This window comes from Azolla caroliniana, unplaced genomic scaffold, assembly GCF_043228905.1.
Source record: "Azolla caroliniana isolate FFs.n. ecotype wild unplaced genomic scaffold, voAzoCaro1.0.p SCAF_12, whole genome shotgun sequence".
NCBI classification, from domain to species: Eukaryota; Viridiplantae; Streptophyta; class Polypodiopsida; order Salviniales; family Salviniaceae; genus Azolla; species Azolla caroliniana.
The window spans coordinates 4,348,574-4,359,681 of NW_028230447.1; positions in this window are offsets into that span (position 1 = coordinate 4,348,574).

Sequence of the window (11,108 nt, forward strand, 5' to 3'; positions counted from 1 at the left end):
GTCGTCAATGAAGGAGACGAAATATCGGCTCCCGCCAAGACTAACATTTTGTGCCGGCCCCCATACATCGGAGTGTATAAGGTCGAGCTTGTTCCAGCTCCGGTTTCGCTCATTGGGGAAAGGAAGTCGGTGTTGCTTCCCTAGCTGGCAAGTTTCACAAATTTGTGCCTTTCGGCCACTAGATTTGGGCAATCCAAACACTACCTGTTTCGATTGCAGATCTTGAAGCCGCTGGTGGTTGACGTGGCCTATCTGCTTGTGCCACAAGTCGATGTCCGACTCGGATTTTTGTCCCTTCGCGAACATTGCGGTGCCGCCGTCAGTGGAGTCGAGGATGAACATCCTCCTGTCTCTGCGCCCTTGCGCAATCACACGGCCTTCTTCCTCAATGAAGCACCCGAGGTGTGTAAACCGAACCTCCATCCCTTGGTCGACGATCTATCCGACCGAGACCAAGTTTTTCGTGATTGTCGGAACGTGCAACACATTCATGAGTTTCCCTTTCTGCCCGACATGGCTAAGGGGAACTTCTCCGACATTCGCAATCGGATGCGGAGTGTCGTCTCCTGTTGCGACTACTCCAGGTTGTATCGGTTTTTCAAGGTATGAGAACCACTCCTTATGGCTCGTCATGTGGTTTGACGCGCCGGAGTCTACGTACCACACCTCGTCCGATCTCGGGGTGCTCTGTTTCATTGAGTTTGCTTCGTGTCTCGTCACGAAGGCAGACCCTTCTCCGGCTCTCTTGGAGTCTTCGGCGTAGTGCGATCGCTGCCGATTTCCCTTGTCGGTATGTCTGGAGCCGTTTCCGGAACCGGTTCTCTCCGAATCGGCGCGCTTCTTCCAGCTCTCACTTTCCCTGTGGCCTTTCTTGCCATAGTACCAGCACTCCACGATGGCCTTCCCTTGCCGGTTCTCATCGCTTCGACTCCCCCTGTTTCCGGAGGGTCCGGAGTTGCTGTCGGCATCAGTTTGGTGCCTTCTTCCTTGATCTCGTCGGCTGCCTCCATTGCGCGCCGACTCGCCTTGTCCTCCACGTCCACGGGGCCTATCTCCCTCCGTGTACAACATTCTACTATCGGTGTGCGTGCTTGTAGACGCACCCACGTGGTTCTCCTCTACCAGGAGCATTGACTGTAAGTCAAAAAAGGACGACGTATTCTCCCGGGTACACACAGCCGTTCGGAACGCTCCGAACTTCGACGCCAAACCTCTGAGACAGATCTGGACCATCTCGCTCTCCTCGATGTTCACCTCTATGGAGGCGAGGGAGTCGCAGATATCCTTGATCTTCGAGGTATAGTCTGCCACCGACAAGTCGCGTTGTCGTAGGTTGCTCAACTCCTGTCGGAGTTGAAGCTTCCTGGCTGTGGTGCTCGCGGCGAAAATCTTCTTCAGATTTTCCCATGCACCCTTCGGCGTCTTTGCATCCCGAACATAGCTCAATAACTGTTCGCCCACACACGACGCGAAGCAGTATAATACCCTGCTCGCCGATTGCTCCCACGACGGGAAGTCTCTGTGTGTTGATTTGGGTGCCGCGTCATTAGCTCCTTTGACATAACTCCAGTAGCCGTGCCCGAGCAAGTACTGGTGCATCTTGTAGGACCAAGACGCGTAGTTGGTTCTGTTGAGCTTCTCTGTTGGAAGCGAGCTCGCCATGCCTCTATCCATCGTTCTTCTTGTTCTTCTTCGTCAAGCTGTGTCGGCTGCAGAGAGGTTCTCAACCCTCGCGCTCTGATACCATGTAAAAATAACGTGTGGAAGCAAGTATAAAGACAGAACAAAAGGAAGAACACTCAGGTTTAATGGAGAGTTTGAGCTTACGCAGTATACGCGGGAGAGACAGAGAGAGTAAGAGAATATATTCAAGAAAGACAAAAAAAACAATACATATATGTGTTCAATGAACACTTTGTACAAGTCCTAGAAGGACTGACCGAAGTACTGACAATACTTCAATGCTCATTAAGAGCTCCTATACTAACTCCCAAATATATTCCTCACGGAATATCTTTCCTAATGGCCTAACCGATCGGTCCTAACTGATCCGGTCCTCGGCTTCTTCAGCTGATCCGGCAGATGTTGAGCTTGTCTCTCAACACCGATATTATATAACCTTCATCAACGACTTCTCAAGGCACACATGGATCTACCTGATGCGGCAAAAGAGCGAAGTGTTCGGACAATTCCAAAAATTCAAGAGTGGAGTCGAAAAAGCAACTAGTCGACACATACGGTGCCTTCGATAAAATGGAGCCAAGAATATTTCTCGGATGAGTTTACGACGTATCTCCGAAATGAAGGAATCTGGCGAGAATTTTCGTGTCGACATACGCCACAATAGAACGAAGTGGCCGAACGCAAGAATCAACACATCCTTGAAGTGGCACGAGCTATGCTTAATGAAAAGCACATGCCGAAATTGTATTGGGCGAAAGCGGCCAACACGGCCGTCTATCTCATGAATAAGTGTACAACATCCGGCATGCATGAATTCACGCCACGCGAGAAGTTTTACGGAAAGAAGCCAGATCTATCGCATGTTCAGATATTTGGCTCCATTGCGTACATGCACATCCCTGACGAGAAGCGACAAAAGCTCGACCCAAAGTCGGAGAAATGTATCCTCATAGGATACTTGTGAAAAGAACAACGTGCGGAAGCAACAGAAAGCAGAATGTAGGAAAACACAAGCTTAATGGAGAGCTTGGACACACACACAGTATGCGGGAGAGAGAGAGAGAGAGAGAGAGAGAGAGAGAGAGAGAGAGAGAGAGAGAGAGAGAGAGAGAGAGAGAGAGAGAGAGAGAGAGTCAATACACACAACTCTATTCAAAAAATAATACTCAGTTTGTACATAGAATGTGCTCAGTGAGCACTTTTATACAAGTCCATATAGACTGATAGAAGTACTGACACGTACTTCAATGCTCATAAATGAGCTCTACACTAACTCCCAAAAATTTATTCCTATGCGGAATATCTTTCCAATGGCCTCGCGGTTTACGCACTGCTACGGCTTCTTGTTGCGCACCGGTTTATGCACCCGGTTTACGCACCCGGTTTACGCACCGGTCTGGCCTAACTGATCGGTCCCAACTGATCCGGTTCTCGGCTTGCACAGTCGATCCGGCCAATGTTGAGCTTGTATCTCAACACTCCCCCTCAAGCTCAACTTGAGGCTCTTCTGGTTCTTCCGGATCATCGCTCTAGTTTCTTCTAGCTTCACGCCTCGCTCGCGCTCCTTGACCTGTTCGATTCCGCGCGCCTCGACCCTTCTAGTCGGCGTGTGTGCTCGTGCAGCCCTTCTTAGCTCCCTTGCTGTCGCGGTGTTGGCGTCTCTTCATCTGCCCTTTCTTCCACTTGGCCCTCGGTGGATTCGGCGTCTCTGAATCAAACATCCGAACCGAATCGGCTTCCTCCAATTGGTTTTCGCTCTCATCCGAGTTGGCTTCATCTCCTCCATGCTTGGCTGGCTTCAGCTCTTTCTTTCGACGGTTGCCCTCTCGTCCACTTTCGAACTCTTTCGCGTATTAGCCCTCGGCTTCTTCAGCCGACCCGAAATGGAATTCCTCATCCGACTTAGCGTCACGGTCTCTTCTGCTCCTTTCTTGTTCCCTTCCATGATCTTCCGGGACTTCTCTCCCCCTCATGTTTGGCACATCGAGGTGGCGCAACCCAAGTGCACCCGAGAATTGCCGCAACTTGTCGAGACGAAGGGGCTTGGTGAAAATGTCGGTGATCTGCCGATCTGTCGGAACACGCTCGTGGACAAAGTGGTAGTGCACCTCAATGTGCTTAGTTCGGGCGTGGAAGACAGTGTTCTTCGCTAACTGGATGTTGCTGAGGTTGTTGTAGTAGATCGTTGTTGGATCGGACACCGCCACCCGCAGATCCTTAAGTAGTCGTTTCAGCCAGATGGCTTCGCATGTTGCGACAACCGCTCCTCTATACTCGGCTTCGGTGCTCGATAGTGCAACTGTTGGCTGCTTCTTGCTACTCCACGCAATCGCAACGCTCCCAAGAGAGAACGTGAATCCGGATGTGGATTGGCGATCACTGGCGTTTCCGGCCCAATCAGCATCGATGTAACCGACTAACTACGCCGCAATATCCGTCTGATATAGTAGCCCCCGGTCCTTAGTGCCATTGACGTACCGGAGTACGTGTTGTGCGCACTGAAGGTGCTCCTCGGTTGGTCGCGCCATGAACTGACTAATCATACCGACCGGGTAACTGAGGTTTGGTCGAGTGATAGTCAAGTAGATGAGGCTTCCGACAATCTATCGGAACCTCTTCGGGTCACAAACCTTTCTAGAGTCAGGGCGAAGCTTGACGGTTCTATCCAGAGGAGTTGAGACGGACTTACAATATGCCATCTCGAACTTGAAGAGCATACCCAGCACGTAATGTTGTTGGTTGATCAGTATGCCTTCGGGGGTACGGATCACTTCGATCTCGAGGAAGTAATGAAGGTCCCCCAGGTCCTTTATGTTAAATGATGCCACGAGCTGGAGCTTTACGCGGTCAATTTCACCTAGGTCGGCGCTGGTGATGACCAAGTCATCAACATAAAATAAAATACTAACCGGCCCGAGTCGACCTTGCCGATGAACAGTGAAGAGTCCAATTTGGACGTCGCAAATCCCATCCGACGCAATCGTTGCATGATTTTCGCGTTCTAAGCATGCGGGGTTTGCTTTAGTCCGTAAAGCGACTTCTTCAACCGGCAGACCGCCAAAGTGTTCATTCCGGAGTGAAATACGGGGGGGTGTACCATGTACACTTGTTCCTCAACTCGCCTTGCAAGAACGCATTCTTGACATCTATCTGATGTAAATGCCACCCCTTCGCCGCTACTACGGCTAGCAGAACACACACGGTAGTCATCTTCGCGACAGGCGCGAAGGTCTCGTCGTAGTCCACGCCGTGCTTCTACGCGTAGCCTTTCGCTACTAACTGGGCCTTGTATCGGTTGATCGAGCCGTCGGTGTTGTACTTGACCTTGTACACCCACCTATATCCGATCGGGTTCACACCCTTTAGTGCGTCAACTAGGTCCCAGGTTTCTTTCTCCACCAATGCACGCATCTCTTCCTCCATTGCGGCACGCCAATTTGCGTCCTTCGTTGCTTCTGCGTAGCTCTCCGGCTCACACACTTCCGCTACACGCGTCATGTATGTATAGTGATGCGCCATGTACTCGTTGTATCCGAACCGCACAACAGGGTTCTTCTGGCGGGTAGATCGGCGTAACTGCTCATTAGCCGATGTTGAGGCTTTCTTGGCTGACGCTGTCATGAAGATTTTCGGCAATGGTGTGAAAATCGCATAAAACATACAAAATCGAGTATGAATCGCATAAAACAATATTAGTGAAGATACAAATTTGAAATAAGTTTAATATCTTGGTACAAAAAGATGGAGGTCTTGAAGAGCTTTCGAATGCACTTCACTACATAAGAAATAGACATCTAAGTGTCAAGTTATGTGGGTATAAAGTTTTGCAAAATAAAAAGAGAAAAATAAAACTGTGAAATATCCCACATATATAGGAAAAGTTTAGGCTCCAGCTGTATAAGAAGATTGAGATCCATCATATTTTATCTATGTGTTAAGAGCACATAAGAAATAGTTGGACTTGGGCCACTTTTGTCTAGATGGACATATGTGGCTAAGTCGCCGGATGTGGCTAAGTGCCCGAACCCACTGGTGAAGAAACTCAAACCGGCCGATAACAGGATTGGAAACCGGATGGAGCCGGCAACCGGATGCATATGGCAATTGGTGACCGGACGGAATCGGCGATAGTGACGACATCTGGCGACTGGTGAACGACATCCGGTGTCGGAGCCGGTGAGCCGGCGGAACTGGCCACCGACGATCGGCAAGGATCGATTGGCCGGTGACCGGCAAGCGACTCGGGATGCGGACCGAACCGGATCGGGATGCGGATTGGGCTAGACCAAACGGATGCAAATCAGACGAATCGGTCGGGTCGGTTGATCGTGGTGCATGTTGTCTTAAAGATATTGTCGGAACCCAACGTTCCTTATGTGCAACGCTCAGCCACAACCGAGCTTAGAATGATACACAAAAACACGGGAAATAAAACGCGACACAAAGAAGGAGAGAATACACAGGAGGTTTACGTGGAAAACCCCAAACTAGGGGAAAAACCACGGTAGCCCACAGGCTGCAAACTGTCACTATGTAGGAATATACAACAGTGAGTTCACTGAGGCACCGACCTAGTGCTCACAAATCTTCGGCACAGGCGGTGGTTACAACAGAGGCAACGACCTCTTTCTCTCTCTCTCTCTCTCTCTCTCTCTCTCTCTGTACAGTTACGCACACTGATCTCGTGCAAAACAGAAAATGACAACAACAACTAAAAGTTTGCCCTAAGTCGTATTTATACTAATATGAATTTTCGGCTATCTACAAATATAGCCTCGATGGGCTCTCAGAAAACATATTTACGAATATGTCTCTTCCTCCAGTTCTGACCGGTTCTGCACCATCCGGCTCTCCGTAGCCGGGTACTCCTCATCCGGTTCACACCGGGTCTGCACCATCCGGCTCTCCGTAGCCGGGTACTCCTCATCCGGTCTTCACCGGGACTGTATCATCCGGCTCTCCGTAGCCGGGTACTCCTCATCCGGTCCTCACCGGGTCTGTATCATCCGGCTCTCCGTAGCCGGGTACTCCTCATCCGGTCCTCACCGGGTCTGTATAATCCGGCTCTCCGTAGCCGGGTACTCCTCATACCGTTTCCCTTCCCATCCGGAGGGACCTGTCTCCCAACAAACTCCCCCTTCACTCCGGCATGGGGTGTCTTACCAGTTCGATTCTCTTCCGGCATGCATCCAGCTTGTCAGGTGTCAGCACTTTGGTCAGCATATCTGACCCGTTCTCGGCCGTGTGGATCTTCGTCAGTGCGAACTCCTGGTCATCTACTCTTTCCCGGATCCAGTGATACCTCCGCTGGATATGCTTCGTCCGTGAATGGTAGGCCGCATTCTTAGCAAGGTGGATGGCACTTTGACTGTCGCAATAGAGTCGGTATTCCTCTTGCCGTATACCGAGCTCTCCGATGAAGTCCTTCATCCATAAAATTTCCTTGCCGGCTTCCACAGCTGCCATGTACTCCGCCTCCGTGGTTGACAATGCAACCATCTTCTGCAGCCTCGACTGCCACGAAATAGCTCCCCCTGCATATGTCATTACATACCCGGATGTAGACCGGCTGATATCCACATAAGCCGACATGTCCGAATCGGTGAAACCGTCCAGTTGAGGTTTTCTGGAGCCGAATCGGAGACACATACTTGAAGTTCCCTTCAAATACCGGAGTATCCATTTGACCGCGTTCCAGTGCTCCTTGCCGGGATTGCTCATAAACCGGCTCACCATCCCGACTGCGTATCCTATATCCGGTCGGGTACACACCATTGCGTACATCAAGCTCCAGACGGCAGATAGCTTCGGGCTTCGGGCTTTGCTTGCCGGATAGCTTGCAGTTTGCCGGAAGTGTTGATTCGACCGGCTTCGCTTCTGACATGTTGAACCGGTGAAGCACCTTTGTCACATACTTCTCCTGTGACAGCCATAACTGCTTCGCTGACCGGTTCCGGATGATGTGCATCCCCAACATCTGTCTTGCCGGACCCAAGTCTTTCATTGAGAAGGTCCGGTTGAGAGCCTTCTTCAGCATCCGTATTTTGACTTGGTCCCGTCCGACGATCAACATGTCATCCACGTACAGGAGGAGTATCAGGAAGTCTCCTCCTTCAAACTTCTTCACAAACACACAGTGATCGGCGTGCGTCTTGTGGTACCCTTGATCGGTCATGAAGGAGTCGAACTTCCGGTACCACTGTCCGGGTGCCTGCTTCAGTCCGTATAGGCTCTTCTTCAACCGGCATACCAGGTGCTCCTTCCTTTTCTCCATGAATCCTTCCGGTTGCTGCATGTAGATCTCCTCTTTGAGGTCGCCGTGAAGGAATGCCGTCTTCACGTCTAGCTGCTCTACCTCGAGGTCCATGCTTGGTGCTATACTCAGCACCGTCCGGATGGAGGCCATCTTTACTACCGGGGCAAATATCTCGTCGAAGTCCACGCCCTTCTTCTGCTGGAACCCCTTCACCACGATCCTGGCTTTGTATCTCGGGGGTTTGCCGGCATCTCCCGGTTTCAACTTGTACACCCACTTGTTTCGGAGTGCCCGCTTTCCTTTCGGCAACTCCACCAATTCGTACGTATGGTTCTCATGCAGGGAATCCATCTCATCCTGCATGGCACTTAACCATTTTCGGCTGTGGGTGTCTTCCTTCGCTTCTTTGAAGCTTTCCGGCTCCTCCTCATCGGTCAGCAGAACATGCTCTGCATCCGGAAATCTCCGGGGTGCCCTTCTCTCTTTAAGAGGATATCTCCATCTTCGGGCTTCGGTAACCGGCTCGCCCATCTTCTCTTCATCCGAATCCGATTCGGGGTCTAGGCCGGTTCCGGTTTCAGCTTCCTCTACTTCTTCTTCTGCCGGTTCGATATCCTCACCGTAACCGGCTGGTTCCTCGAGTGCTAGCCGGTCTCGTGCCGGTTGGGTCTGCTCATCGTAGAGTCTATCCTTTTCGGCGACTCGGAGTTCATTATCTTCTTCTCCGACTCCCAGTCGGCGAGCGTCTTGTTCTCCATGAAGATAATATCTCGACTCCGGAATACCTTCTTGTCGACTAGGTCCCACACTCGGTAGCCGAACTCATCGTCACCGTAACCGAGGAATATGCATGGCCGGGTCCTTGGATCTAACTTTCCTCTCCGGTCCTTTGCTACATGCACGTACGCGAGACACCCGAACACCCTTAGATGCCGGTAGGACACTTCCTTACCGGTCCATACTCTCTGTGGCGTGTCTCCGTCCAAGGGTATTGAGGGTGATCTGTTTATCACATATGTCGCCGTCCACAGTGCCTCAGCCCAAAACTTCTTGGGTAGTTTTGCATGCGCTAGGATACTCCGGACCCTCTCCATTATAGTCCGGTTTATCCTCTCGGCCAGCCCATTTAGTTCCGGCACCTTCGGCACGGTAAATTCGAGCCGGATTCCCTTCGAGCGGTAGTACTCCTCGAACTGCCCCCGGTATTCTCCTCCGTTATCTGCTCGAACCGCCTTCAGCTTCCGGCCGGTTTCTCTTTCCACTCTCGCGTGGAGCTCTTTGAAGACGGATAACACCTGATCCTCCGTCTTCAACGGTGTGGCCCACAGCTTCCGGTTGTGGTCATCTATGAACATCACGAAGTACTGCGCTCCGGCATGTGACTTCGTGTCTACCTGACACACATCCGTATGCACCAACTCCAGTGGTGCAATACGTCTCATCGGTGGCCTTGGTCGGAAGGAGGTCCGGTTCTGCTTACCGGCCAGACAATCGTGCACTTCTCTAAGTGCACGTTCTTCACTGGAATGAGGTTGTCGTCTGCAAGCCTCTTCATCCCCTTCTCACTCATGTGACACAGCCTCTTGTGCCATAGCTCACCGGCAGTGTCGGATGCCACGTTCACTTCTTCCGGGCATAACCGGGCATTCATCAGGTACAACGTGTTTACCTTCCGGGCCTGAGCCACAATCAGGCTCCCTTTGCTGAACTTCATGACACCGTTCCAGATGCTACCCGTGTAACCTTCATCATCTAGCCGACCGGCTGATATCAGGTTCAGACGAACTTCCGGAACGTGTCAGACATCCTTCAGCAGCAGCTTGCATCCGGTTGGTGTTGACAGCCACACATCTCCTATGCCGACAATTCGGCATGTTCCTTCGTTCCCCATCCGGACACAGCCGTGGTCACCGGCTGAGTAGGATGAGAAGCATTTCCGGTCCGGGGTAAGGTGGAACGATGCTCCGGAATCTACCACCCAGGTCATCTCGTCGCCGGCAAGGTTTATTTCACTCTCCTCGGTGATGAGCATCAACTCTTCTTCACTTGCCGCGATTGCCGTCGTTCCCTTCCGGTCCGGCCCCCTTTGGTCTTTACCGTTCCGGTCCGAGGTTTGCTTCGAATCGGTACCGTCGGTCTCCTTATCTTTTCGGAAATGCCGACAGTTCTTTTGGAAGTGTCCCGGCTTGCCACAATAGAAGCAAGTAGGCCTCCCCCTTGACTTTGACCGTGTCCCCGACTTCTCCCGGTTCTGAGGACTATGGTTTCTTTGTCTTCCGCGTTCTGATTCGGTAAGGAGCGCTTTGGAGTCGGAGCTCGTATCTTTATCTTTCCGACGCGCCTCCTCATCTAGCAAGCTCGACTTTACTCTTGCTAGGGATAACCGCTTTCCTTCCGGCCCGGCATTGCCCAAAGTGACTACCAACGTCTCCCAGCTATCCGGGAGGGAATCGAGCAGGAGTAGCGCAAGTACCTCATCGGCGAGAGGTACTTCCAATGAAGTTGCCTGGTGGATCAGCCCCTGGAAGGCATTCATGTGCTCCGCCATGCTGGAGCCATCTTGGTACCGGAGTCTTACTAGCTTCCGGAATACTAACACCTGGTTAACAACATTTTTGTTCTGAAACATTATGCCGATCTTCTCCCAGAGCTCATGAGCCTTGCTCTCTTCATTGAAGTTGTTGTACAGGCTCATGTCGATGAAGCACCGTATGTACGCCGTTGTCTTCATGTGCATCACCTCCCATATCGCGGTGTCGATTTTGTCCGGTCTCTTGTCCCCGAACTGAACCGGCAGCCAGAGGTCTTTAACCACGAGCATGTCCCTCATCTTCGACTTCCATACTGAATAGTTGGAGCCGGTGAGCTTGAACATGCCACCAAACGATTCGTCCATATTTCTGTGTTGTTTTGCTCTGATACCACTTGTCGGAACCCAACGTTCCTTATGCGCAACGCTTAGCCACAACCGAGCTTAGAATGATACACAAAAACACGGGAAATAAAACGCGACACAAAGAAGGAGAGAATACACAGGAGGTTTACGTGAAAAACCCCAAACTAGGGAAAAACCACGGCAGCCCACAGGCTGCAAACTGTCACTATGTAGGAATATACAACAGTGAGTTCACTGAGGCACCGACCTAGTGCTCACAAATCTTCGGCACAT